This window comes from Magnolia sinica, chromosome 12, assembly GCF_029962835.1.
Source record: "Magnolia sinica isolate HGM2019 chromosome 12, MsV1, whole genome shotgun sequence".
NCBI lineage: Eukaryota > Viridiplantae > Streptophyta > Magnoliopsida > Magnoliales > Magnoliaceae > Magnolia > Magnolia sinica.
In genome coordinates this window covers 13,552,325-13,579,274 of record NC_080584.1, presented here as the reverse complement: position 1 = coordinate 13,579,274, position 26,950 = coordinate 13,552,325, and the positions used below count along the sequence as shown (strand labels likewise).

At 39.0% G+C, this 26,950-nt stretch overlaps 1 pseudogene; it reads left to right on the top strand.

Annotated features, from left to right (window-relative positions):
• On the top strand, window positions 1-26,121 carry LOC131220949 (probable LRR receptor-like serine/threonine-protein kinase At1g56140; annotated as a pseudogene).
• The last annotated feature ends 829 nt before the right edge of the window (window positions 26,122-26,950 follow it).

Below are 26,950 nucleotides of genomic sequence, written 5' to 3'. Positions count from 1 at the left end.
AATGGATGGAACATAAGCGGAGAGCCATGTAGCGGGATCGCCGTTAATTCAACAACGATCAGCAACCCAGGAATTATATGTGATTGCTCATTCAACGGTGGATCCACCTGCCACATAACCCAAATGTAAGTGTACACTCAGATATGCTAACTTAGTAAGAAAATATTATTTATCAAGTGAACCGTCTGGTGGGCCTTGGATCTTTAGAATTTCCTGATCGATTTGATCTTTGTTTAATGGCTCATCCATAGTGGGGATCACCAGATGAATGGGTTGGATCATCGAGAGTAAATACCACTTGTACGTAAAGGTGTAGTGGATTGCCGATTTGGGTATCCTTCGGATCATACTGACATTTTATTTTATTTTTTATTTTCAGCAAACTGCAGGGGTTGAATGTGATAGGGCCAATTCTGGAAGAGCTCCAAAACCTGACTTTCTTGACAAATCTGTACGGATTTCCCTCCCTTTTTTTTCGTTGTTATTGTTACAGTATAAGTAACTAATATCAACCGTTCAAATGTCGGGACCCAGTTTAAATGGATTGTGGATCTAAACCCGCACTCATTTAACTTCTTGAGTAGTTGGTTGGTGGATATTTAATGTAGAGTTGAAATGAATGCCATTCAATGGTCTGAAATGCCAATGATAAATATCCATTAATCAAAGGTTATGATCATCAATTGAACGTTGGAGGAAATTAATCTCTTTTTCTTTTATTATTATTATCATTATTACCTAAGTATATATTTGCTCCATCTCTAATGACGTGTGACTGCCATGAAAATATTCTTGCATCAATTCAGCGTACTGAGGTGGATGATGAACTACTCATGGGAGTATAGGCGATTTGGAGAGTAGTTCACCACCCACCTAAGTACTGAAATGATTAGGAATGTTTCAATGGGAGGGTAACCTCTCTTAACTTTTGTACACGTGGCCTACAAAAGTCATCAATTGACTTGATTTTTAAGCCCGATGCCTACCATGAAATGGTGCATCTGACTAATGGTGTAGATGTTCGACAAACATCACGGTGGGCCCACACAGCTTGACCGTATGGGAGGTTCCCATAAGCTTGATAGCATAGAACAATTTCCTATATATATATATATATATATAGATAACTCAGGTGAGTCAAATCATCTAAAATCATGTGAGGATATGCCTAAAACATATAAAAGCACTTGGTAGGGCCCACTTAAAATTTTGGATGCGGTTTGAAACTTGGTTTGACCTCTCATCTAAGTGGGACACACATAATGGATAGGTTGGATCTGTGAATCACGTCTTGGTAGGTCCAACAAATGATTATGAATGTTTTAATGGGAGGGTAACCCCTGCCAACTTTTGTATATAGTGTGGCCCACACAAGTCATGGATTGACTTGATTTTTAAGTCGGAGGCCCAACATGGAATGGCGCATCTACTGATGGGATAAATGTTTGACAAGCATCACGGTGGGGCCCACATAGCTCGTGTGAACTTTTTTGAAAACTCATAATACATGATGTGACTCCAAAATCTGAACGGTCTGCGTGGAGCAGCACCTCATGAAACCTCCTAGGCGCAATTTTTACTTTGATCTAAAACTTTGGTGGGCTATGGAAAATAAAAACAATTTCCTACCTTGATTTGCATTTCTCTTTGCTATGGCCCACCAGAATTTTAGATCATGGTGAAAATTTTTCCCTTGAGGTTTCATGGGATTATGCATCACATGGACCGTTTGAATTAGACGCCCATGACACGTGTCCAAAGGTGCGCATGCACACGTGTGTAGGTGCACAGGTGAGCATGCATACATGCGCACGTGTGTAGGTGCACAGGTGAGCATGCATATATGCTCTCCTGCGCACCTATGCACATGCGCACCTTTGCACACGTGTCATGGGTGTCTAATCTAAACGGTCCATGTGATGCGGAATCCCATGAAACCTCATGTGAGAAATTTTCACCCTGATCTAAAATTCTGGTGGGCTATAGCAAAGAGAAATGCAAATCAAGGAAAGAAACTGTTTTAATTTTTTATGGCCCATTAAAGTTCTAGATCAAAGTAAAACTTGGTCTTAGGTGGTTTCACGAGGTGCTGCTTCACATGAACGGTTCAGATTTTGGATCCACATCACGTATGATGGGTTCTCAAAAAAGTTCGTATGTAATAGGTACGAACTGGTTCGCAGGTGAGCGTTTACGTGTGTGTGTGTGTGTATGTATATATGTGTGTGTGTGTATATATATATATATATATATATATATATATATATATATATATATATATATATATATATATATATAAAATTCCCGTCATCCACATGTTTATGTGATCTTATGAACTAGTTGGATGACAACTAAATATCATCGCGGGTCCTAGTAAGATTTCAAGAATGAAATCATTATTTTTTATTATTTCCTTGTAGCATGGGCCACTTGAGCTGATATACTTCAATTTTGGACTCAAACTCCTAAAATGAGCTGGAAAAACGGATAAATGGTTTAAATAAACGGTGGGCGTAACGTAGACTAAGGGAAGAGAATAATGAGTAAGTACGCAACCCGATTTCATCAACATATGACCTACCAATCACATCTAGGCAATTCACCACCCAACCCAAGGCCCATGCTACCTACACACGTTTTAGGTGCCTGAGTCTGGATGGCCACAATCTAGCAGGAGATGATTAGCTAGGTCCGACACTAGACCAACGGGTTCACTTTGATTTATGTACTCCAACTTGTCCATCCATTTTGAATGATTATTTTAAAGCTTGAGTCAAAAAAATAAAGAAGAGATCCAAATTTCAGGTGAACTATATTATAGAAAACAGTGGTAATTAGGCCACGTAGAGATCAAGCTTATTACTCTTAGTATCTGGTTGGGTTGAGCTAGGGCTGTCAACAGCCCGGGCTTGGGGTCGGCTTCACCCCAGATTTTGAACTGTTAGGCCGAGCTTGTGCCCCTGCCATTGTCAGCCCCAGGTCCAGCTCAATCTATTACATGTAGAGCTGTACACGAACTGAGTAGCTTGGTTGACTCGCTCGACTCCACTTGAAAAAGCTTGATTCGACTCGGTTCAAAATTGAGTTCGAAAAAATTTCGAGCAGTGTTGGCTGGCGACGAGGTATGTATGGATATGAAACAAATACTATTGTATCTTGCTTTTAATGTTGCCTAACAAGTGTTTGATGAAATACATGCAAAATTTCTGTTGTTGTTTTACATATGTGAGAAATTGAAGGTGCACTTTGTCTTTGAGAAAACGTTGCACACGCTCAATCTTGCATCGAACTAGCCTGAGCTGGTGACCGAATTGAGCTGAGCTGGCTAATCAGGCTCAAGGACTGAGCTGAGCCGAGTTCAAGCCGGGGTCAGCTAGTGGCCGAGCCAAGTCGAGCTGTGCCAAGCTTGATTGGGTTGAATTCATGTACAACTCTAAAGTCTACGTGCAAAACCCAGGCTTAGCTTATTAACCACAGCCTTCTTGAGTCCTAAGCTCACTCAATTGGGGCCCACTTTGTTACCTGGCCCAGAAATTCAATGGATCTACTCATGGGGTAGACCACACATGCAAAAAAAGAGAATCAGACGTCTAGGGAAATTGACCAGTATCAAACAATATTCAACGTACATGTGTGGCCTATCAATTTAGAGGTAAAGCACGGTTAGGAAATCAACATTGTGGGCCCCACCTGATGAGCGTCTTTAGTCTTGCACAGGTGTCACACGTCACCAAGTGTTTTCTATATATTGCAGGGATTTTTCACAAAACTACATAACGGGTCCCTTGCCAGCATTCATCGGCAATTTAAGGTCCATGCGATACTTGTAAGTATCGAAATTTCTCCCACATCAAAATATCTTCTGTTGCTGTTATTTCTCACCCTTTAACAGTCCACGTGGCATGGTGGTAGGGCGATCCAGACCACCCAATTCTCTGAAATACTTGTGGATGTAGCATACATAAAAAATTTGCATGAAGAATATTATAGGAGCCATCTGATTTTTCCCTTTGAATTTGGAACACATTAATTTACTTTTAGCCGTTCATCTGATAACCATCAATTGGACGGTTAGGATTCCTTGATCAGATGGATTTATATAAATATATATTCTCCATCCACAGCTTCCCCACAATTTCGATGGTCTGGATAGCTGCACATGAGTGCCACGTGGTAGGTAGATTAGTCACCACCACTTTCAATATGGCTAACTATTACAGAATTTTGTATCCGGTGCAACCAGTTGTATCTTATAAAGTTTACATCTTCATAAACGGTCCGGATGATCCTAGCCACCGATTTCAAGAACTTTTGAGAATGGGAATGGACGGTTATAAATAAAAGTCCAACCAAAACTTCCAATTGGTGGCAAGGAACTTATTAACCATCTGCAGACCGTCCTAATTACGGACCGCTTATGGATGGTTAATACCCGAAAGTCGTTACGGGTAAAGCATATCTAATTTTCCGACCGTTGAACTCTGAAAGCTGACTAGTTTCTTTCTAACCGTCCATTCGTGGCCTCCAATTGAATGGTTACGATTATCCGATCAGCATCATTTGGACTGCCACAATGAACAATACAAATCTCATCCGTCTATCTGCAATCGCATGTCCCACAAGGGCATACCTGTAAGATCGGATCTTTCCATCCGCTGATCACGTTGTTTGGATGTTCTAGTCTAAAAATCAGGTGTTTTCATTAATGTTGGTGCGGGCACACAACAAATGGATGGCTGGAAAATAAAAATAAAAATTGCTTTAGCTAGAAGTTTGTTTTATACACTGTGGCCTACTTGAAGAGTTCACCAGCAGGATTTTTAGAGGCAGAAGATCTAACCAGTGAGGCCTACCTTATAGAAAGCTCAGATATTGTGCCACATTCAAAGGTGTGCTTGTGTAGAGATGGACAAGGCTCTACACACGGGTGGATGATCAAAACCATGGTTGGGCAAGTCCGCAAGGTATAAGGATAGTCAGCCTTTCATTTTGTGGGTCCGACATGGGGCCCCACATGAACGATCAGGATCATGCCCACACAATTTTGTTGGTGCAATCATCCTAGTATTTATGGATGAATTATATGATAATCTCCATCACATGGTAGATCATTCTGGCAAGCAAATTCATTATATGTAGCCTAATCTGTACCGTCAAAATTGAATATAGCCTGATGGGGCACACTTTGGACCGTCCAGATTAAGATATATATGTGTGACACGTGTAAATTGAACGTGCCTGATTTATGGTGCAATGTACTGTGACTCTAACATTTGCTTTGGTTTTTTGTTCCTCAGTTCTGTTAGTATTAATGCCCTGTCGGGAAGCATCCCAAAAGAGCTGGGAAACCTTCAGAACGTAATCTCCTTGTAAGATATCCTTCACATATAAGTTTGCGATGATCTGAACCATTCATTTGCTGTAAGGCTCCATGAATGGACCATAGACTAAAAATCACAATGAAATGTAGTGCACAAATCATTTATCAGATTTTAGTGAATTTTGTGCACCATTTTTAAAAAGGGAAGTGCTAGTATGTAGCACGTGGCAAAGATATATGATGTGATCGAACCGTTGTTGTATTGGGCCATCGCGTAGATGGGCCTATCCAACGACAACCCATGGGTTCAACGGTCCCAATCATCACATGTTCTTCACGTGTACTTTAAAGAGAACTGTATATCACTCTTATACAACAACGGTTGGGATTCATCCGATCACTGTGATCGTTTGTCGATGGCCCACCCACATTTGCCACAGAAAGTGGGAAGATCAGATTTTCCTCTTCCTGGGTTTATTGAATCTCTTTCCATTTATCGTATAGACCCAATGTACTACCCACGTTTTTTCCATTGGCCGCAAACAAAACCCTAATTACCAAAGTAAGCTATAGTGAAGAATAAGAAACAAGAAAATACTTCTGCTTTTTTCATCTACTTTATCTTAATAGGTAGGGTATTTTCATAAAAAAAAAAAAAAAAAAAAAAAAAAAAACACCAACATCCATACCTTAATTGTCACGTTTGGTCAAATAAGTTTACGGGCTGCAATCAAAATAAGGGCATTGCACGAACTTGTCTACGGTGCTAATTTTTTCTATTCCATGCTGGAAATATAAGTATAGTAGTCCACATGACTACCTTAAATTATATTAGTTTGTGGAATCTGTGCCATATATCGAACCACCACTATTGATTGAAAGTTCATAACCATTCATCCGTACTTGAGACACCATATGGGCCGTAGATGCCTATGTTATGGAGCCCACCAAACTGCTGCGAAAGACTTTCTCAATCCTCCTCAGGCAGTGATGATTTATCTGCTCACACACAACCATTTACACGTGGCATGAATATATGTCACATATCATGGGCCTGCTTTATGTGGATCACCGAAAAGCCACGTTGGATAAATGATTCTGACCGTTTGATTGATTAACGAATACTAGTGGATGGCTGAGATGAAAAATGGTCAACAGTTTGAAATAAACATACAAGTGTGCATTGATCAAAGGTCAGGATGGTCAAATCAATCTGCTTTAGGGACATGTCGTTCATCAGTGGTCCCCACCGTTTGGACGGTTTGGATTGAGATATCTGTGAGCCATGTGGTTAGGGACCGTTCATCTAAAAGTTCCCAAATGGGACAACTATCGGTAGAACTTCTAGATTAACGGTCTGACTCGTTCAGGTGATGGGGAATCAGCACATTCAAAATGGTAGGCCCCACCATGAAACACCTGGCACGAAAAAAAAGGCCAAACCTCTCAACAGGTGGGCTGTACCGTTGGAATGAGAGATGCGGTTTGGCTGGTGACCCCAAACCTAAAACCAGACTGCTAGCTGCTGTCAAAGCTCTGTGGGCCCACCATGATGTATGTGTTTTATCCCCGCCATCCATACATTTTTCCAGCTCGTTTAAGGGCATGGGATAAAAAATGAGGTAGATCCAATGCTCAAGTGGGCCACACCACAAGTAGTGAAGATTGAACGCTTACTGTTGAAAATTCCTGGGGCCCACATAACCCTGGATGAAGGGAAAACACAAATATTAGATTGGTCCAAAACTTCTGTGGCCCTGAGAAGCTTTCAACGGTAGGCGTTCAATCCCCATTGTTTCCTGTGATGTGGTCCACTTAAGCTTTGGATTGCCTCATTTTCGGGCTCATTCCATAAAATGAGGTGGAAAAATGGATGGACGGCATGATAAGACACATGTATCATGGTAGAGCCCACAGAGCACCACCCAAACAACCTCCTGAAATGAGTGATAACGGACGGTCTGAGTCAACATTCAGGCGTGGTCAACTTAATAAGCGGACCCACCTGATTTTTAAGCTAGATGATCTTCATTATAGGACCTAAAATTGGCATGGTACGGATGAAAGGTTTGCTGCACCACAAGTTATGGTACTTACATTTCAGTTCCCAAATGATAGCGAAACGATGAAGGTCATTGTAGTGAAGCAACAGGGATATTTTTGGAGATTAAATAATTAAATATTTTTTTATTTCAGGGGTATAAGCTCAAATAACTTCTCTGGTTCGCTCCCACCTGAGCTGGGGAATTTGACCAGTATGCAAGAACTGTAAGTTCTGTTTTTATTTATTTAAATTATTTATTTATTATTCTTGTTTTAAAATGGCATATGATGTGTCTAGAATTTAGAATTTGTCACCCAAATTTAATAGTGATTAATATGTGGTAGTTTTATTTTTATTTTTATTTTTCCATTTTAAAGTCTAATCAATTGGATCATAAGTTACTGTCCACCCAATAAATTACTTCCAACCTATTATGTTTTTGTGACAATATTCAACCCTTCCAATAGGTTGGCTCCACCATGAGTATAATCTTGTACAAAAATCAGCCTCATCCACTCATTAGGTGACCATAGCAATAATGTTTAGCCATTGATAAATAACAAAATATCATAGTATGATTCACTCGGTGATATGTGTTCTTTTTAAAGGATAATCCCAGTAATGGCTTCAACGTATTGAATGGATGGGATGTTACATCCACAAAAAGGTTGGAAGTTATTTGTTGGGTGGATAGTATATTATTGATCAATTAGTTAGACTTATGACTTTTTTTAAAAAATAATAATTTAAAAAAGCAAGTAAGAAAAGACTCTTATTATCGACCTAAGATAGCCAGAGAGAAATACAAATAAAAGAGAAAGAGCCTTCTTTTTTCTTTTTAACCTTTATGGGGAGAAAAAAGGAGACTTACAAAGCCATAATGCAGTTGAGCGTGCATAGTATCATGATTTTCTAACTTAAACAAAACTGTTTTAGGGTTGTTTGATAGTAGCAAAAGTTTAGTTCTAAACAGTCTATTCAAGTGAGTCTCGTCCTAATCTTGTCTTAGCTTAATCATATTGTTATTGTAGACCAATTATTCTCATGTTGTTTGTCAAGCACTTGGAATAGATACGATTACGTACATGTTGGAATTTTGTCACATGCAATGCATACATGGTGCTAGTAAATGTATAATAGAATATGTGGTCCATGTGAGGTTCTCGAAGATATACCATGTCACATGCGGGATGCTTGACCTTGTATGGTGGCACATGCAGTATGTGCATCACATGTCCAACTTAGCACATGTGACAAATGTGGCACACGAAGGGTATGGAAGGTTCATGCAACACTTTTAGAATATTAGCATGTGTAGCATGTGTGACAAATGTGGCACTATGTACAATAATAGAATGATCTGCTATGTAACATTCGAGGGCCAGGGTCTAGCTTTTGTAAGAATAAGTTTGGTTTTTATTTTTATGTAAACAAGTAGTAGACAAATCATAAAATATGTGCTCGTTAGACTGAACTTTTGTTACTACCAAATAGCTCTTAATCTTGAAGTTGACCATGACTTAAATGTGAAGGAAAGCCACTTCAAGTTGCTTTATGGAGTAGCTTTCCTTAAAGAGAGTATTTGCTCCCCTTATAGATGAAACCTACGTTTGAAATTGGGTAGCAGAAATCTATCCCTAGAAAGCATAATAAATCCAAAATCTCTTCGAACTTCAACAAGCATTGGAGAACATTGACCTCAAACAACTCTAGCAATGAGTCACTAAAAATTCAAAGCTTGTTATTTGTTTCTGCAAGGTAGGAGTAAAAATGAGAAGTTTAGAAAACATATTTTGTAGAGAGGAAGTGGTTGTTGGAATGTGTAAAATTCTCTTCCTGGACTCTTCGTTTACAGTCTCATGGCTGTTCAAAACACCTTCTCAACCATATTAACTGCTTTGAATGTAACTCAATGGACAGCTACTTTTCATCCATTGAGATGGTGTGAGCATTCCTCTAGCTGATAATAGCACAAGAAATCTTACAATTGAATTCATGATCTATGCTTTTTTCACAGATATATGGATAGCAGCGGGCTAAGTGGCGAGATTCCTTCAACATTTGCTAGCTTGAGAAACATGCAGATATTGTAAGAGCTCATGATTATAAGAAGCATGGAAATCGTCGAAATCATAGGCCCTACCTTAGATTGCTCTTGAACTAAAGGTGGCACGGCTTATGGTTTGCATCCAATGGGTATTAAAATGGGAAAAATCACAATGATCTGAATTCGACAGATTAATGCCCATTATCCAGGGCTTAGGACAGTTCAATCAATCTGATTTTGGGTTATGACCCCTCTACCGTGGGCCCCATGATTTTGGATGGTTCAATTTAGGTTACTTGTATGCCATGTCTATCATTTCTGATCCCTAGATTTCTTAATATCTGTGTTTACTGTGGAAAATCTGATTGGATTTCAGGTGGGCCTCTGATAACCAGTTGACAGGAAGGATACCTGATTTCATTGGGAGTTGGAATCTTACCAAATTGTAAGCTAATATTTAAAAGAGTTCTAAACTGATTGTAACTCCTATATTCTCATTTGGTATACATGGGATTGTGTAACAAGGTCTCCCACCATCCACTGGTGGTGGACAGGAATTCTATCCACACTCAAAGTAGGTTTCCTGCCAAATCCTGTTCTGAATGTGGATAGGGATTCCTGCCACATTCAATGATTGGTCATCTAGCGGGCCACGCATGTACATCGAATGTGGACGACTGGTCATTAATTTTAGCTGCAAGTGGGACCTACCATATGAGTAGCTTAGCAAGCCTCAATTTTCTTGATATGCCATAGAATACTTCTTTAAAGACTATTTCTGACTATGAAATTGTTGATGCAGGAGTATGCAAGGCAATGCTTTCGAGGGTCCGATACCATCGAGTTTTTCCAATTTGATCTCACTGATTGATTTGTGAGTGTTGCTGTTCATTAACTTGATTTAATATTCTAATTTCTGATATTGGAATTTGTGTTCTAAGGGTGCGTTTGGTTGCACCAAATATCATGAAATTAACCGAATGTACCCCAAGTAGAAATTCCAAAAATTGAGAAATGGGTCTCTTTTGTGTAGGAAAGAAAAATAGCTCTTATGTATCTACATGAATATCATTTTGATTTTAAAGTAGAACTCTTGAAAATTGTGAATTGTTTTTCTCGAAATAGTCTTAACTAATTGTATAATCATACAGGCGGCTCAGTGATGTGTCTAATGGGAGCTCATCGTTGAATTTTATTGAGAATATGACATCTTTAAACAACTTGTAAGACCATATGATCTCAGAACATGTAGTAATACTAGTCTGTTAGATCTTATTTTTCTTTTTTCATCCATGCCTTGAAAATTTAAAACAACATACTCATATCTGATTTGTGCTTTTCTCTACAGAGTCCTAAGAAACAATATGCTTTCGGGTACTATCCCATCCACCATTGGAAAATACCAATTATTGATGCAGATGTGAGTTTTTCAAGTAATGTTTGGTTCAAATTACAATTTCTCATGTTTACTGAGTTCATCCATTTGCAGTCTATGTGACTGGAGTGGACCCCAGTGCCTTTAAGTCATTGGTTTACATGGGGCATAAATGGATGAGATCAAAACTGTTCATTCGGCAGTGAATTGTCCTAGTCCAGAAATCACACTGCTTGGATGATCCTAAGTTAGTAACTCTTGACATTTGGTGAGAAAAGGGTTCATTTTAAAGATCATTAGGATAGCCCAATCACAGCAATTTTGGGTTACTGGTCCATCAATGGCAGTGCTGATGAGATGCCAGGTCTGGTGCATGGTGCATGCTATGCAGGCAAGAAGTTTATAGACACTTAATCAATTTTGGCATGTGTCTTGGTATCAGAAGCAGACTAGAGGTTCAGGACAGGCAATCTTTGTTTAAAAAACTCACTGAGTCAACTCAATTGGATTCCAAGTCAAGTTGAATCAATGAGCAACTCATTCACTGATTAAAAAACTCAAATGGGTTTCCTAATTTTCATTAGTTTGTGCATTTTATAATACATGTTTAAAAATTAATTATTGAGTTTTTACTTTTGACTGTTTGGGCAAGTCTTTGAATCAAGCCGATTCAATGGATTTTCCAATCTGAGTCGAATTTTCAGGTTTTCGAACCATGACATAGATAGGAATTTTGCTGCTCACCGCTTGTGCCTCAACACTGTAATCCAGACCATTCGTCTAGTAGGCCATACAAAGGACTTGTCACATGCCGTTGATCTTTGCCTTGCCTTCTTAGCAATTCCATCTCATTTTTGTTTTCTTCTGCCATATTAAGTTGTTTACTTTTGTAGGGATTTGAGCTTCAACAATTTAAGTGGACAAATTCCAGATTCTCTCTTCAATATAAGTTCACTTGTTTACTTGTAAGAACCAAATAGCCTTTCCTCAATCAAATGTTCTTTACATAATTCTCTTTGATGTATGTATTTCATCATCGTGATTTTCAGGTTTCTTGGAAACAACAACTTATCCGGTACACTGCCATCCCAAAAAAGCAATACACTTCTTAATGTGTATGTTCATCTGACTCATTTTTACTGAACTTATAGCTTTAGACTGTGTTTGGATGCAATATTGAGTTGAATTCCAATCTCTAGTTCTGGTACCATGTAAGTAGCTTTGAAAACCAGTTTCCATTTCCCTGATTTCCTCAAAATTATGGAGATTCATTTCTCCCAAAAAAGAAACAAAGATGTTAAATCTTCCAAGGCATAGAAACACGAGGTACTGTTTGAGGTGATCATACATGAAATCCATGTAAAACTGCAATTCCAAACATACCATGGTTTTCCAGTTTCTGAGGATTCTAGTTTACTTTTCCCGTATCACGTTTTGGTTTTCCTCCATCCAAACACCCCTTACCTTCTTTAGTATCCATGATTAAGGACTAGTTTTTGGCCCCCTTTTTCTAATTAAATTATAGCTTCAACTTGAGGCATTTTACTGTGTTGTTGGAGGAGCAATTTGGGAAATTGATAGTTAGGGAGCACCAAAAAAAAAATACACAACATTTATTTCTCTCTAACAGTGAATTTGAAGGTTACTACAATTCGGTTGTTTTCTTTCTATTTACTAATAACCAGAATTGTAATCTAGTTCACTGAAATGCAACCTTAGACATAACATGGTATCACATATCCTAGCCATCTCTGCCGTTGATTTATGTAAATGATTCAATCGTGAAGATTTCATTGGTTCATTATGTCTCCATCAAGCACCATGTTTTCACAGAGAAACCCAATTGAATTTCAATCCCAACAGGTTACTGTCGATTTGTGGCCTACCTGTGGCCTTATGGGGACAAGACCCCACATACAAGATTTATTTTGCTCCAGTGAGCTGCCAAGTAATAGTACAGTGTGTTGCTGCAGGTCCCGTGTCATCACAAACTTTGGCAATCAAATCAAAATAGTTTTCTCTGTACGGATGGGCCATAAATTTCCATTGTTCTTCACCAACAGAGATAATGTGTTTCATATGCCAAAAATAGTCATTTTGATGATCACAATTGCATAAATTAGTGCCTGTTTATCTAATAAATGCTATCTTACATTCAATGTTTGGATGATATTTGATATTCTTTTTTATAATTTGCAGAGATTTATCATACAATCAATTATCAGGAAGCTTTCCATCTTGGGTTTCAGAAGGCGGCTTAAACTTGTATGTCTGAGGAAGCACAAACCTTACTCCTCTCACCACCATTTTTTGTACTTGTAAAACCATATTTTATACTGTTAAATGCTGAGTACCATTTCCAGGGCTAGGATTGGACCCTCTTTCTTTCTTTCATAATATAAACATGGTTTCAAAGTTTTGATGTCCAAAATATTTGAAAACATCTCTAGTGTACATTTGGAATGTGTGTACACCAATCAGGACTGATGATTTGGTGGGCCCCCAAAAGATAAAGCGACCGAATTATGGTCTCATAAGGGATGATCACTCAAAAGGCACTTGGTAGGAAAAATGCAGAACAGTTGGATAGTCAGAGCTATCCAATTACTGTAATTTTGAAGGATTGCCCATTCGCGTGATGGCCCACTGGATCATTGATCCCGATTAGGACACATTTTCACATGCACATCATAAAAGCACTTCTCTTTCAACATTATCGATGATACTAACACTGTGCTCCTTGTGTGCAGGAGCTTGGTGGCAAATAATTTCGCATTCGATAGTTCTAACAGCAGGTGCTTATCAATGTCATTTTTTTAATGAGTCAAAACAATAAAAGCATTGGTTTACAACATTATATAACTGGCTACTTGAATACTGCCTTTTCCCGCATTGATTTTATCCATGTTGAATTTTAGCTTCTAGGTTAAACAAACTAGACATCCTCTGTAATCAATGGCTGTCGTTCTGCCATATAATTGCTGTTATTTAATGGTCATTTTTCTTGTCCATTCAGTGGTTTGCCTTTAAGCTTGAATTGTCTTCAGCGAAGCTTTCCGTGTAATCGGAACCCTCCAATCTGTAAGCCATCCTTTCCATTTCTATCAATAGACAATCCTTCTTTTTTTTTTCCTCTATATACATAATAATAAAATGGGGGCAGTGGTGCTATGCCCCTAGGTGCATTGGAGTTATTTTCTGCCCATTATCTGTACTGTGCATATGGCATATGTGTATATCTTCATCATCCATAATTGATTGGAAACAAACCAGGAATGCCTTTGTTCGGGAAATCCAGGCTGTCTGATCAATGAACTTTTTCTCATTGAGTATGATCGATCGCAATGATGTTGCCCCATTTTCCGTCCATGTTTGTTCATCAAGAAGTTAGTTGTTTTATATCATCCAATCAATGTGATGTTTGGTCTATGCCCCATTCACTACCGCAACAGCTGAACGAATGGTTTAGATCTCATCCACAATTGCAATATCTACACCATACAGTGGTCCCCTCGGCATGAGATCGCTGTCCTATAAAATGTGGGAGCTTCCGGTTCTTATTGTTTCTTTAGATGTATGAGGTTTACCTATAGTTATAATATTGCACTTGAAAGTAAATAGAGGTTTGCTTCACCTCTACATGCGACGTGGCAACTTGGAAATGTGTAAGACATCCGAGCCATGTATCAGGTTGGACCCACCATGCAGATCATCATGTGTTACTCACCATAGATGGGCAATGGCCTCAAAATAACGCCAGTTGGATGATCCTAATTGCTTGAATGGAGGACATTTTTATCAATGTGTCTTTCTGATCAAATGATTAGGATCATCTAATGGTGTTGTCATTGTGTTATGGCCCACCCATTATGGGGTCCATGTTGGACAATCACGTGTACTGTTTTATTAAGTTTCAGTTTAATGAGATCAATTTATCAATTTTCTGCATTGGATCTTCCATATTCATTGAAAAGATCTCTGCAGATCATGATCTAACGGTGATCATATGATGAGGTGATGAGCCCCATCATCTGATCATGATCCAAAGATCGCCGTACCACTCTACATGAACAATCCATCGAGTATGCAAACTGATAAGTGTCTCACTGTTCCATTGATCTACAGATTCTTCATTTGCGATCAGGTGTGGTGGGCCCACAATGAAAACTACCAACACTGAGTATGACGGAGACAATGCAACTCTGGGCCCAGCATCTTATGATGTGACCAGCACAGAGAAGTGGGCCGTCAGTAATGTTGGAAGGTTTAGTGAAGGCAGCAACACTAGATATTTCAGATATGATCAGGTTGTATTTTCGAATACAGTAGACTTGGGGCTGTTCCAATATGCTAGGCTATCACCAGGATCGCTGAGATATTATGGTCTGGGGCTCCAAAATGGGAACTACACTGTAAATCTGAAATTTGCAGAGACGGTATTTCCAGATTCTCAGTCATGGCAGAGCACTGGAAAGCGCATTTTTGACATTTATCTTCAGGTATGTGTATTAGGACATTTTTCTGAGTTTGTAAGATCTTTTTTAAAAAAAATAAAAAATTTCAACCCAAATCACATATGTTTGATAGACCCACAAATGCTTCTACATACCAACACGTTCCAGCCTCACATGTGCAGGGCATTAGACACGTCCATCACATGAGATCCAAAGTGTAGATCATCTGGCCAAAAATTGGTAGTCCAGACATTTATGAAGAGTGAAATAATCGATTGATTTCTGAAAATTGGCAACAGTGCATGTTCAACATATACTTGCAGCCTGCTTGATGAGTGTGGACTAGCATAATAAGCTGGGTCATCTAGATGGTGGGGTCCACTTTGTGCATGTCTTAGATGGACGCGAATTGCCTGCGCCCTGCCTACAACTTCCTGGAAGCAGAAGCTATGTGGGCCCACCACGATGTCCATGAGAAATACAGTGTCCATTGGTTTCACCAGTTCATGATTGGACATGAACTTCAAAATGAGGCAGATCCAAGACTTAAGTGGGGCATACCACAGAAAGTGGTGATTGGAACTCCATTATTGAAACCTTTGTGGGGTCACTTAAGTTTACATCAGGATAGTATTTGTGTTTTCAGTCAATCTTAGTGGGAATAACAGTATAAACAGTATGGATGGCATATGAACATGATGGTGGACCCCAGGAAGGTTTCAAATGATGGGCATTTCCATCCCCATTTCCCCACTGTTTCCGTCATGTGGTCCACTTGAGTTTTGGATCTGCTGCATTTTTAAGCTCATGAGAAATCAATGGATGGAGTGGATTTCTCACAGACATTGCTGTTAACCCCACATAGGGTGGAGGAGGGGTGGTGCTAGTCATTTCATTTCGTGTCTGTCTCAGATCTATGTGATTTAAGCAAAACTCTTTGATTATTCTAATCATGAACTAGCTTTTTATTTTCTTTTTCCATGCATTATACATTGATCAAGGTATAGAGACTGCAATTTTAAATTAGCATCATTCATTCGAAAATGGGTTGATGTTCTTTTGAATTCCATCTACTTGCAAAGAGTCCCAAACTTAAAGACTATCTGTTCCAATCAAAATACTGTTTTTGAAATGACCATCTGTTCCAATCAAAATTCTATTTTTGAAATTTGAATTCATTGTGACAATGATTTCTGTTAGTTTTAAAGCTAAGTTAATGGCGCAGGGTAAACTGGAATGGAAAGACTTCAATATAAAAAAGGAAGCAGGTTCTGTCAACAGAGCCATTGAGAAGCAACAACAGGTCATAGTATCCCAAAACGTTCTTGAAATTCATCTCCATTGGGCTGGAAAGGGAACTTGCTGTATACCTTTTCCAGGCACTTACGGACCCGCCATCTCAGCCATCAGTGTTACTCCTAGTAAGATTTAAAGAATTTGTGATTGAAGTTTGATTCTATAATAGAACTTAGAGAAGTGCTGTTATCACCCGATGCTCTTTATTTAAATGCTATTTAGTGTGATCCCAACTGTTAGTTTGGTGATCATGGATGGAAATTGAAATTGGTTTTTTGGTGGTCATCATGTGGATGGACCATTGGCCAGAAATCATCATCATTATCTAAGCCTTATACCAACTAATTGGGGCTGGCTACATGAATCCTTTTCTGCCATTCCACTTTATCAAGGGCTCATTTAGTCCTTTCTTACTTCCTCCATACACGTCCTTTTGGGCCTTCCCCTTGCCTTTTTAGAGCCTCCAACTTGAGCCAACTTACTCCATCTAACCAGTATAGTTCTTGATCTCTGTTGCACATTGCCAAACCATCTAAATGTACTTTCCATCCTCTTATTACTTATTGCTGCTACTCCTAAATTCCCTCCAATGCATTCATTTCTAATTCTATTCTTCATTATCTTGTCGCTCGTCCATCTCAACATCATCATTTCAGCTGCACATCCTATATTAATGTATTGTTCTTTGACTACCCAACATTTTATCCCATAAAGCATGGCTGTTCTTATAGTTATCTTATAAAATATCCCTTTTAGTTAGAGTTGTACACGCCAATCACATAAAACTCTAGAGGCACATATCCATTTCGTCCACCATAGAGTTTGCCAATCACATTAAACTCTAGAGGCACATCTCCATTTCTTCCACCTTGCTTGAACTCTATGGGGCGACATCCTTCTCAATCTCCCCACTGCCATGAATTATTGACCCAAGTATCAAAACTAGCAATTTTGTGAATCTTCTTGGTCAGCAATCATAACTAATTCCTCGTTCCTACTCCTATTATTACTAAAGTTGCATTCTATATACTCTGTTTTAGTCCAACTAATTTTAAATCCTTGAGATTCTAAAGCACCCCTCTAGAAATCTAGCTTTCTGTTTATGCCCTTCCTTACCTTGTTAATCAAAACTACGCCATTTGCAAACAACATACACCATGGGGATCTGTTCTTGCAAATATTTCATTAACTCATCCATAACGAATGCAAAGAGATAAAAGCTTAATGCCGACCCCTAGCGCAAGTCTACTGTAATTTAGAACTCACTTGTCTCTCCATTAGTGGTCCTCACATTTGTTACTGCTCCCTCATACATATCCTTAATCATCACATCCTCTTGAAACTCTCTTCTTTCCCAACACCCACAGATTAACTCTCTAGGGACCCTATCCTAAGCTTTCTCTAAGTCAATAAAGACCATGTGGAGATCCTTCTTCCTCTCCCTATATTTCTCTTAATTGTCTTAGAAAAATAGCTTTAGTGGCAGACCTCCTTGACATAAAACCAAACTAATTTTCTGATATATTTGTCTCATGTCATAGTCTTTTCTCAATTGCTCTTTCCAAAAGTTCCATAGTATGGCTCATAAGTCATACTGAATTAGTGATTTGACCACTACTAATTGGATGGCTACAACAGTCCATTCTATGGACCATCCAAGTGATGACTCACCAAATCGACAGTCCTGATTACCATCTGCAAGTCCACTACAGCATTCTTCTAAAAGTGCATTCTAAAGTATCTGAAAGTTCAACATTGATTACTAATTGTACTGAGTTCTTGTCCAGATTTTCAACCGACTGTCAGGACTCCACCCACTCCACAAACTTCAGGAAAGAAGAACAAGACTGCTTTGGCTGTTGGAATTTCAGTTTCTGTTGGAGTTCTATGCATTGTATTGGTTGTTGTAGTTTTTATCTGGAAAAGGAGTAAAAGGATGAGCACTGATGAAGATGAAGGTAATTCCGATGTTTGTAAATAACTAAAAGATACAAAAATGAAAATTCAGAATTGTTCAAATCACATAGTACAGATCGACATTACATTAAAGGTGCGTTTGGATGTACCATCAAATCGCAGTTGGGTGTTTTTCCAAACCAATAAGGTTTGGTGCTAGCGTAGAAAACTATCTTTGGTAAGTGGGAAAATCCAAGTGTGGCTTACTTCTGTGTTTTGATGCACAAGTCAACTGAATCGCAAGCATTCCATCTGATCAAGTGGAGATCACAATTCAGAGCCCAAATCCTCAATAAGAATGCTAAGGAAACTAAAATATGATGTTTTCCACTTTATTAGATGAATGGTTGCAATTCAATTTGATAGCACATCCAAACACACCCTAAATGCACTGACCGATCCCATTCATTGGGTTTAACTTTTTTCAACTGGGTGTATTTTTATTTCCTTAATTTTTTTTCTTGTGATTAATAAAAAAGATACATTCAAATTCAATGAGCAATCAAAATAAATATAACTTGGACTGCCCAAAAGTAGAAATGTATCTAAGCCCATGTATTTGATTGAAGTGAATGTATGAATGCATCCTGCCTTTTTTTTTTGTGTGTATTTTCAGAGTTTCTTGGAATGGGTCCCAGACCAAACACTTTCAGTTACGTGGAACTGAAGACCGCCACCGAAGACTTCAATCCTGCAAATAAGCTGGGCCAGGGAGGATTCGGGCCTGTTTTTAAGGTCAGTTTGTTTTTATTGCATGTAGACTACAATGATCAGAAGATTTGAACAGTCCCAAGCCTCAGTATTGCAATCCCATCAGTGATGCCCACTCCCTGATGGAACAATCCTTGGAAAGATGGCAAGGAAAAAAACAATTGTTCACATTCAATGGAACAAAGGCCAATGATCAAATGGTTGGGATCTTCCAATTTGAGAGATTTGTGTCATTGGCCATTTTTAGTGTTGCGCATCAGATCAATGATCTTGATCACATCCAAGATGTCCATTTCCTACGGTTCAGAACCATTTTCTTCCTTTTTTATTTTCTGCAAATTGTCATACACTTTTGTACTATTTCAATTCCCTAATGGAAAATGCTTGTAAGGAAAATTGATTGATCTGATTTTTATCACAGGGCACACTGCTAGATGGGCGGATAGTGGCTGTGAAGCAACTGTCAGTAGCATCTCACCAAGGAAAGAGTCAGTTTGTAGCAGAGATTGCCACTATATCTAAAGTCTAACAACGGAACCTCGTGAAGTTGTATGGATGCTGCATCGAGGGAGTGAATCGGCTCCTTGTTTATGAGTATCTGGAAAACAAGAGCCTCGATCAAGCACTTTTTGGTATGTTACCATCCTCTCCCTTCTGAATGAAACTATATACTTGAATGAAAACCAACACTAGCATTATTTTGTCTTATATGGTTTTAGGGTAGGTTTGGTTGTACCATTTGTTAGGATTTTCGAAATGCAGTAGAATTTATGGTTTTTCAAAATCCAGATTCTATGCTAAGCCCAAGGATCCCCCGTTTGATATTTTTCAAATTTGTAGAATGGAAAAAAGTAATTTTAAGAACTAGAATTACCTTAGAGATCTATGCTAAAAAGAAGAAAAAAACCCATCGATTTGCCAATGCTGATCCTTCAAACGAGGTCTCTCCTATATCTATCTTGGATAAAGGAGAAATGTTTATCCAGAAGTTGAGAGCCAACACATCCAACTCTTAGAGCAGGGCCAAAGGAGATGAGTAGAGCCTTCTAGGTGGACCTACATCTGTGGAATGTGTGATGAAAGGAAGGAGGGAAATATGGAATTTCTCTCCGTCGCTCTCTACCTCTATCTCTCTCTCTCTCTCTCTGAGATGGTGGTGGAGCCTCATATCTCTAAGTGTGATCAAAACCTTTTTAACGGTTAAAATAAAAGTCTAATGGTTGAAACATCCACATCCATCTAGGACCCATGGTCATCATGCTATAGATAAGATCGTTAATATCACATCCATATCATGCATGGAAAAATTCCACATTGGTTTTTTAGGGCACAACTCCAACACCATCTAATTGGACTACAGTTATTAATTTATTAAGATTGCAATTACTTACCATCCTTAGCATTTGCATTGATGGAATAGAGGCAATGAATTGTAATTACATAATTTTCAACCTGGACATCAAAGGAATGTAACTCAATTTGAGGGCGACAGATAGTATGAAAGGTTCATTTTCTGTTCAATATGATTCTATGGCCCAACGCACCCTTATATATGGACAAAATGGCCAATTTTACATTAGAATTTCCCTTATCATGTGAGGTGGGTCCAAGGCATGCACTATTGAATGGAATTGTAGTAATTTTCGCAATGAAGTGGAAATAACCAAATTGTAATTACCTTATGCTCTGTTCGCTTGCTACATAAAAATGATTTCATCTCATTTTAGTTAACAGTCAATCAGTTATTATATATTAGAGATCATAGTTTATATAAATGAGAAATGCACCTGTGTTCTTAAGCACTATAAGTAATAGTCCTGCTAGTTGCATTGGGACAATTAGACAGTCCAATCCATTGATCTAGACTGTTCATTAGGTCAAACTCACATTTCATGGTCTACTATGAAAATATCACTGAAAACATCACACTGATCTAAGAAATATTAACCATTGAATAATGACCCTAAATATGGATGGTCAAGATCATTTACATAATACAACGATTTGTCAGGGATCATCATGGATTGCATATGATTCTAAAGAATCAAGTTTGTTAGGCCATTGTAACCATCTCATCAATGGCATGGAAGAAGGATGACTATAGAAAATAAGGTCAAATCAAATATCGGTTGGATGATACAATCAGTGGTATTTTTTCATTCTAGCCCATCAAATGTGTTCCAAACTTAATGGACAGTTCTGATCGATTGATTGGACCATCTGAGTGAATCAATGCAACTAGGAGCACTATAACTTAAAGTACTTTGAGAACACTGGAGCATTTCTCTTTATGAATTATGGTTATCAAGATTTTTGTTTTAATCCTTACTGAAATCTCTAATACATAATTACTGTTACCTAAAATGAGATGAACTAATTTGGAAGTGGCAACCAAACAGGCCAGTAGCATTTTTATTGAGGGATTTGGAATTTGGTTATTTCCAATAACAGCTTGCAGTTCATTCAATCCAAATGCGGCCTTGTACTGATTCTGTTGGCAATAAGATTGAACAGTGCATTTGATCCATTTGAAGAATCTGAACTAACCTAGTGATAAGCCACTCTCATGGATCAGGTGATTGTAGAAATATTGCAGTTTTCAGCTGTTTCTAACCACATGATCTTACATACATTTTGTTTTCGACAGTTGATCTTAAAATTTTCTTCATCTTCTAAAAAGGCAATGGATCAGAGTGTTATGAACTTGTAACTTGTTTGATTTTTGAGCTAGGGGTTCAATGAAGAGTTGGTCGACTATATGGATGGTCTAGATAGCACTGCATGGGATGTGCCAATGTGCTCCATGTTAGCAAGATCCAGGTTGTTCATGTGGTGGTCCCCACTGTGTATGTACCATGGCCCAAATATCCAGTCATGAGGGGAACCACATATGCATGAAAAGCTATAAAAAAAGGGGAGAATGATGCACATTCGATATGCATTGTGGCCCATCTGATGACTAGATTGGCTTGTTTTCTGGCTACTACACATACATGGTGGGCCCCACCTAAGGAATGGCCTGGACCTCTAATCCATAGGCAGGGTATAATTCAAAATCCAACTGTAACAGGTAGCTGCAGGAGAGCTTGATTGTACTACATTTCAATGCTAATGGCTGTCATTTCCTTGCAGGGAAGAGTAACTTGCATTTGGATTGGAATACCCGCTTTGAGATATGCTTGGGGACAGCAAGAGGTCTCGCTTACCTTCATGAGGAATCCAGGCCTCGCATTGTTCACAGGGATGTCAAAGCCAGTAATATTCTGCTCGACGCAGATCTCAATCCGAAGATATCAGATTTTGGTTTGGCGAAGCTCTACGATGACAACATGACCCACATCAGTACACGTGTCGCAGGAACAATGTAAGCATTGCAGAAACTTCCCATTTGCCTTCCTTTCTAAAGGGCGGGTTTGGATACTTGATTGAACTGAATTGCAATAACCCAACTCAATTTAGAGTGCAAGGCCGAAGCAGAAGCCATTCCATTTCATAATTTCAATTTTGGGGTTGGTTTGTCATTATGAATGATGAATGGAGAGGGCTTGCACAGTTCGGTAATTTCCGCTTTGATTTTTAATTATTGCAATGCAAGTCAATTGAGCATCCAAATGCAGCCTAAATTTCTTATTATGCGATGTTGGTTTTTGTAGAAGTGCCTCAAACAGTTAATATGATATTCTTATGGCTGTGTTTGGATACTCAATTGAACTAAACTGCAACAATTCAATTCAACATAGAGCAAATGGCCAATTCCATGCATTGAAGTTGGACCTGAAGCAATTTTATGATTGGCCCTCTTGTTCTGTTGCCAATTTGCCAATTTTCACTCCATTGAATTGAATTGTCACAGTTCAATTTCTATTCTGCATCCAAACGTGGCCTACATTTCTTATTACCTGGTGTTGGTTTATATTGGAGTACCTCAAACTGCTATCTTTATTTTCTTGAAGCGGCTACCTTGCCCCGGAGTATGCCATGCGTGGGCATCTGACAGAGAAGGCTGATGTATTTGGATTTGGAGTCGTTGCTCTGGAGATTGTAAGTGGAAGGCCAAACACAAGCCAGAATGTGGATCCAGAGAAGATGTATCTCCTTGAATGGGTACAGCATTTAAATTTTCTTACTAACATACGTCGGAAATGAAGAGCCTGAAACTCAATTCTTTCATTTTGGAAAACACTACTACATCTCTTGAGAATCCAAAATTCTTCTTTAGTTAGAAAAATAAGCCAAAAAGCACTTATTTAAGAGATCAAACTCATCTAACATTAGTAACATTTTAGTTCAATTTGGATTTTCTGGCATCCAAACGAATCTCCAAGATGTTTCAAGTCAAACCTTAAACATCCTGGATATTGTGTTGTGGGTGAAAAGAGAATCCTGGGCATTGCAGTTCCTGAAATCCCCACCACCCCAAAATGCACAACTGATCAAAAGCATGTCCTTTATGTTGTATGTATCTTCCAGGATGTTGATTTTGGGTACATCCAAACACATAAATATCCAAGACATTCAAGTTGAACGTCAGACATCCTCGATGCTGTGTTGTGGCGAAAAGGGTATCCTGGACATTGTGATTCTTGAAATACCTGCTGCCCCAAAATGCGCAACTGATCAAAATAGCATCCTTTCTAATGAATTATCTTCCAGGATGCTGATTTGGGGTGCATCCAAACGTTACCTTAACTACCTACATGGGGCACCCATGCATTCTCAGCTACTGATACAGGGCTCTTGAAATATCTATCCCACAAACACTGTGGATATTTTCTGTGCATCTTTAACTACATATATGCTTTAACATACTGAAATCTTGAAAAATAGAAGTAACAATTAGCAATCCATTAGCAAATTCTACTAAGCAATAGTCTTTCAAGGTGGAGAGTGGAACTCAAGCATTCTCAACTTAGCTTGTGAACTGAGGAAATTTCTCTGCTCTGGGTGTTGGATCAATCGCCATGAGACCCTCTTGAACCTCGCTTTTCATGGTGGAGATCCAAGTAATCCCCACATTGGCTTGTTAATCAAGCTTCAAAAGTCATTTTGATTTTGCATTATTATTATTATTATTATTAATGTTAGTAATTTTGTACAATAGTTGGTATCATTTCGCAAATGAGAGAACCATTTCACCTTTGGAGAGTTGATGATCTGACCATTAGGATGGTGGATGAGTCTTTATTGTTGGAGTATTAAGTCTCTTGATATACATTGATACACTATCTTCTAAGGCTCGAGCTTTTAGATCAACTGGTTGTTTGACATGGTATCAGAGCGGAAGTCCCCAGAGTAGCAAATATGCCTCCCTAATATATTCTCCCACGGAGGCCTTTTATGGTGTGAGTTGTGAGTGTCTCTCCACCCTTGCTTGCCCCCAAGTAGTATATTCCCATGTGGAGTTCCACCCCGCAAGTGTGGGAGTACTGTTAGAGTGTTAAGTCTCTTAATATACATTGATAGACCATCTTCTAACGGCTTGAGTTTTTAGATCAACTGGTTTGTTTGACATTTATAAAGGGGATTAGCAACCCATTGCTAAAACAACAAGAAACAAGAGAGAAAAGAGAACCACTTACAGTCAGGAAGAGCAGTCTGCCATTGTGATCTCCAGTCTCACGGCACTCTCCTCATTTGGGTGAGGATCAACGGTCTTGGTCTATGGATTGTTCAATGAGTAGCGTGTTTCGAGTCCGTTCTCTTTCTAAACCTAGTGAAATTCAATGGTCCTGGTCTCTGGATCGTTCAATGAGTAGCGTGTTTCGAGTCTGTTCTCTTTCTGCCCCTAGTGAAATTCTCTGTTTTTCATGTTTCAGCATCCACCTTAATGTTCTGCACGTAGTGGCAATCAACCTTGATTTGTTTGCATTTATTTCTGAAACAACGATTTGAAGCAATGGTTGTTTCAGAACTTTCCAATTTCCTAATGGATTCTCAGTAGTGCTTCGGATTGTGAGAAACACAAAATTGCATATCCATGAGAACATGGCAGTGCCTATGCAATATTCATGCCATTCATCAGGCGGGCCTCATCACGAATTTCCCTGGCCTGAAAACATGGTTTGTTCACTCATCAGGTAGGCCACCCATGTACCCATAAAGATAAAAATGGGCAATTAAAAGAAAATGACCAACAGGCTGTATTCAACATACAAGTTCGGTCCACCCGATAGGCCATCCAGCCTGATTTTTGGGCCAGATCTTCTAGATTCTAGATGGTGGGGCATCAGCACAAGTGACCCACATTTCATTTCTTCTTCTTCTTCTTATTTATTTATTTATTTATCTGATCTGTTCTATGATCTTGTAGGCTTGGTATCTCCATGAAAATGACCGCGCATTGGAACTGGTCGATCCCACATTATCCAAATTTGATGAAGGAGAAGCGGCTCGGATGATTGGCATTGCTCTTCTATGCATCCAGGCATCGCCGACACTACGCCCACCCATGTCACGGGTGGTGGCCATGCTGCTGGGAGACATTGAAGTGGGCACCGTCTTGTCGAAGCCAGGCTACTTAACCGGTTTGCCATCCAATGACACAAGCAGCTTCATGAGTTATGATACTTCAAGAGCTTCGACTGGTGTAAGCACCACCAGCCAACAGTTCTCATTGTTGAATAAAAGCGGTTCACCCCTGGGCACCGCTGAGCCAATGCTGCACGAGGTTATCGGAAATGGACGGTGATGATCGCTTCCTATCTCTCCATACATGCATAAATGTATCTGTATGTATATACAATATATATTGAGAAGCTGAGCGATTTGGTTATTGATATTTGAGACATTGTTTCCATTTATTTAGCTTGCTCTTAGTTTGTGGACGAATAAACGCTCGCCCAAAGTGGCAGCATTGAGTGATTTTGAACTAGCGTTGTTGGAAAATTTGGAGAGGAATAAATATATTTTTTATTTCCATTTTTCAAATCAAGGGCTGTGATGAGAGAGAGAGAGAGAGAGAGAGAGAGAGAGAGAGAGAGAGAGAGAGAGAGAGAGAGAGAGAGAGAGCAATTTATCTAGCATGTGCCAATGGAATCTGGGTCATTCATCAGGTGGGGTTGGCCATGAGCATGCTCTCGCCCAAAAGATTGGGCTGGTGCCTTCATCAGGGGGACCAGATTGCTGATCTTGCATTACCTTAGCTCATTGTTTCATCTATTCATCATGTTTTCAGGAGTGCCCAAATCTGGGTTACTCTTTTGTTCATGCAGGTGGGCCACATCATGCTGTAACATCTCCTCCATCAGACGATCCAAGCCATCTGATTGGTGTCTTATACATGAATGATCACAACCAGTCGTCCACATTTAATAAGGCATGGTTCAGATAGAACAATTATTGTTTTGGTTTGTTGCAGATTAAAGGTAAAAGTCTCTATAACATGGAGTCTTCGTTGTGATTGCACAAGTTCCAGATCCGAGCCGCTTATCATGCAGGCCACACTATATGGTGAACCCAAAACCAGCCTTTCCACTTATCGGATGGGCCAGAAATATGGCCACAAATGCAAGAACGAGTCCAAACAGTGTTTTTCTTTTAAGAATAAGGTATGGATTTCTAACATTGTTGCGTTTACGCAAACAGATAAATACCTAACAATGGAACTAAGGGTGTGTTTGGTTGCTTAAAATATCATGATATTTCATGATTGATCAGTCTAATTTGATGCAAAAAAATCATGAAATTCATGATATTTGGTACCACCAAACCCACTATAAGCTAGCAAACTTCTTGCGTGAATTCCATA